At 46.7% G+C, this 3,915-nt stretch overlaps 1 long non-coding RNA gene across 1 annotated transcript; it reads left to right on the forward strand.

Moving 5' to 3' along the window:
* The first annotated feature begins 48 nt into the window (after positions 1-48).
* On the forward strand, positions 49-3,685 carry LOC308458878. Its single transcript, XR_013977747.1, has 2 exons — positions 49-2,036; positions 3,362-3,685. It is a non-coding gene; the product is annotated as an uncharacterized lncRNA (long non-coding RNA).
* The last annotated feature ends 230 nt before the right edge of the window (positions 3,686-3,915 follow it).

A 3,915-nucleotide genomic window follows, 5' to 3' on the forward strand; every position in this document is an offset into this window, starting at 1 on the left:
GGCCAAACTTGCCAGTTGTTCCTTTTATCTCTTGATTCCCTACTAGCTTACACTTCTTTAATTCAGTTCACATTTGAAGGTGAATCTACCTAATTTGCACTTTCTGAAATAATACACGGACAAACACACTGCACATTCTCCGAAACTCACACTTCTAATCTTCCAATGCACTTCTCAAGCCAACTGCATTGGGCACAGTATGCCTATAAATAGATATATTTACAAAAATTGCATACAAAAGTACATTAGATTACAAAAAATTGCATACAAAGCTATCATTCAGGAGAATTTCACACTAAAAAACTGCTGAATTTACATGAAGACTTTTTAAAAAAAGAATTCCACAACCTCCATACCTTCACCCCCAGGTGTATTGTCCAGCTCTCAGGATTGTCCTTAGTCAGTGGTCCCCAATGTTTTTGGTATGGTGACCCACAAATCCAAATTTGCAAGACATGGTGACTACAGATTTATTGTCAAATGAATTTTGGACTTCCAGAAATGCTGGTACTAATATCTTAATAAACTTAAAAATGTGTCTCCCACACTTCTCTCTTCCTGTGCCCCCTTCTTTGTTGAATTTGTGATGAACTTTTAATGACACAGTTAATAATAAAAATTGGAACTACATAATGAAATTCAAAATGTTTCACATAGTATAGGTTCCATTTATTTGTTAGAGTTAAAGCCATTGGGGTGAGCATAGGGAAAATTGCAGAGAGTACAGTACAGTCATTGCTGCTTCCCTCCCCGCAAACTTCATGTTTATCATGGAAAGCCAGTTGTGCCCTGTTTATCCTGACTGTGTCACTTAATATTGTTTTTACACGCAAACGTACACACTGGTACTGCTATTGTCCAATAACACCAAGGGAGCACTCCTTGTACCAGGAAAATCTATACAAGGTAGCCACACGACACTATTGCGTACACACAGAGCACACACATGCCCTCACATATACAGACCACAGACATACATGCAAGTTTTGTGTCTCTCGCTCCACCTTATACTGCACAGATATACATTCACTCAGATATGCCTCTCTCTCTCTGCTCAGGTGCTTGTCTTCCTCTCTCTCTCTCATCAACCACACGTGCATGTGTCCATCCCTCTGCCCTCACCAGCAGCGTAGTGTGGGTTGCCGCCCCCTCCCTTGGTGGACTGGGCAGTTGGGGCGGGCACCAGGGGTGGCATGCAGAGCCCCCACAGAGGGTGGATGGAGCCCGCTTCCAACAGCCTCTTCGACTGCTGCCTCCATCCACCTGCCCACCAGACCAACCTGCCTGCCGATGTGCCTCAGCTGCCAGGGCTCAGTGCCTGTCGTGGGGATACCTGATTGCACGTCCTCAAAAATGTGTGCCAGGGCGATGGGCCCCCTGGCTCCCCCTGGCTCCTACACCTCCCCCTGGCTCCTACACCTCAGCCCCTCACACACACACAGACACACACTGTTCTCCCTCTTTACTCAAATACATATCTTCCCTTCTGAGCACACATACATATAACCCCTTTTCGCACCTGCACGAAACAACACTTGCAGGCCGTGACCCACAGACTGGGAAACAATGCCCTAGGCCATGACATCTCACTAGGCCATGCTCTGCCCCACTGCCTCTGCTCTGTATCCTCCTGCTTTTACCGGGTTGCAATGTGTCCTGGAACTTTGACCTTGCTTGTCTGGATGGAGGATGAGATGGCCATTTTTAAAGAACTGATTTCTTTCTCTGGCTAGAATGCAGCTGACTAGAAGGGATCCCCCGCTTGGTGCTATAACAATTGAATGCCAGCTCAAGGGGGAAATGCTTTAAGTGTTCCCCAAAAGTTGGATGGACCTCTAGGAAAAGGTTTTCCACAGTTCAGAGGCAGCCCCTGCAACCTTGGGGGTGTTTGTATTCTGGGGTTTGCATTTTAGGAATCCCCAGTAACCTCCTTTGCTTTCTGACAAATCTTTGCCAGCGTTCTTAAATGATGACATCACAAATGATATTAACTGTGTCAAGAGGATTGTCCGTGACCCCCAAGGGATGAACGCCTGGTAAGTGCTAATATCTCAGTGCTTGGAACATTCAATACCAGCCAAGTTTTCAGTTCACATAACTGTGAAGAGGAAGGTGGTTTCACTTGACTGTTGTATAGCTGGCAGTTAAAGATCCTTCCCCAATAGGCACTGACAAGGGCTAAAGATGCTTCCTTAAATGTACAGCCAGTAGTGCCCCCACTGCTCTGGGACCCTGCTGCCCTTCTCCACTTCCTCTGAGTAACTGGCAGCATCAGACAGTGCTGGGAAGCCAGGAAAAGACCGCAGCCCCACCCGCATCACAAAGCCAGCCACCACTGTGTGCAGCAAACACTTGGTAGCTGTCTTGGTGGAGATTTAAGGAAATGATTTGGCAACTGAGCCAATGTGGAGTAGTGGTAAGAGAGGACCTGGGACACCAGAGATCAAATCCTGACTCAGCCAGAAAGTTCACAGGTTGACATTGAGTCAGTCACTGTCTCACAACACAGCCTACAGTGTTTTTCTAAGGGGAAGAAGCATGTATGCCACCTTGAGCTCCTTGGAGAAAAGGTGGGGTATAAATGTAGTAATAAATAAATTGGAATGCAGGAAAGGAGGAGACAGTCTGAGTTCTGTCATGGGCTGGAGCAAAGTCCTGGGGCAGATGGTTCACTTCCCAAGTTTGCTTGGAGGTCTTTCACAGAAGGCTATCAATGCTTAGCAGCCACAATGACTCTGTTCCACCTCCATTGTTAGGCACAATGTGCCTCTAAATGTGCTTTTCACTCACTGGATCATCGCCTTGTCGTGGTGTGTGGGCTTGCACGTTCCTATGACCCTTGGGAGCGAGGCAATCGGGAGTCTCGTACTCCCAGCAGGGTCCCCCAAGGCAGTAGGGTCAAAGGGGAGGAGCTAGACGAAGAATGATCCAAGAAGTCCTCGGTGGCAGGACCGTGAACTCTGGAAGCCCCTAGTCAGGAACCGGCACATGGGAGGTGGATACAGATTCAGTTGCTCAGACTCAAGGAATGAGGCAGTTGAGCAGCTCGACAGCTGTATCCATGACTGAGCAGTAAAGTTCCATGGGATGGGATGGGATGGGATGGGATGGGATGGGATGGGATGGGAAGCAAAATTTTGCTAGAAGGGCACCATGGGCTGTTAATAGGTAGACTTCCCGTTGACCGCTTAAACTGATCATCAGCATGAACAGAAAGACTGACCCTGCAGCTGACACAAATGCCTCACTTGGAAATGTTGTGGAGCTTTTAAAGAAGATCCACCTCACTTGTAGTTAGTTATACAAGCAACAGTCATGTGGCTTCCCTTGCTTCATTTTTTGCTCTTATTCTGACTTTTAGGGTTGCTTGGAGGAATAATTGCAAAGGAAAAGATCTCTCTGGGTGGACAAAAGGTTGCAATCTCTGAGTTCCATGGTCCTGAATGAATTCCAGCATTTCTCTTGAGATCCCCTTTGATGAAACATCTACCTACTGCCATATAATCAAACTCCAGCTGCTTCTTTCTGGGCTAGCATTTGCATGTTGTGCCCCACCCCATGGCCCTCTTTCTATATGAGGGAAAGTGATTATTATTTTTAAGTGTGTCTGGGGTGGTGAGTCATCTTGCTTTGGATTGAGAGCTTCTCTGCTTGAAAATCTTCAATAAACTGAACATAAACAAAACTCTTTTCTTGCTTGATTGGTAAATAGAAATAACAGAATTAGGTTAAGCATCATCGTCTCATCATAATTGGCAGGGAGGTGCAGAGGCGTATCTAGGTCCCTTGCACCCCGGCAAGGAGCTGTATGGGCACACACACACCAGAAAAATCACTTCTCGCACATGTGATCTTGCTGCGACAGCAGCAACGCACTGCCACACACATACACATCATAATTTCCCGCAGTCTACC

The sequence above is a fragment of the Podarcis pityusensis genome (assembly GCF_964106645.2).
Source record: "Podarcis pityusensis genome assembly, chromosome: 11".
NCBI lineage: Eukaryota > Metazoa > Chordata > Lepidosauria > Squamata > Lacertidae > Podarcis > Podarcis pityusensis.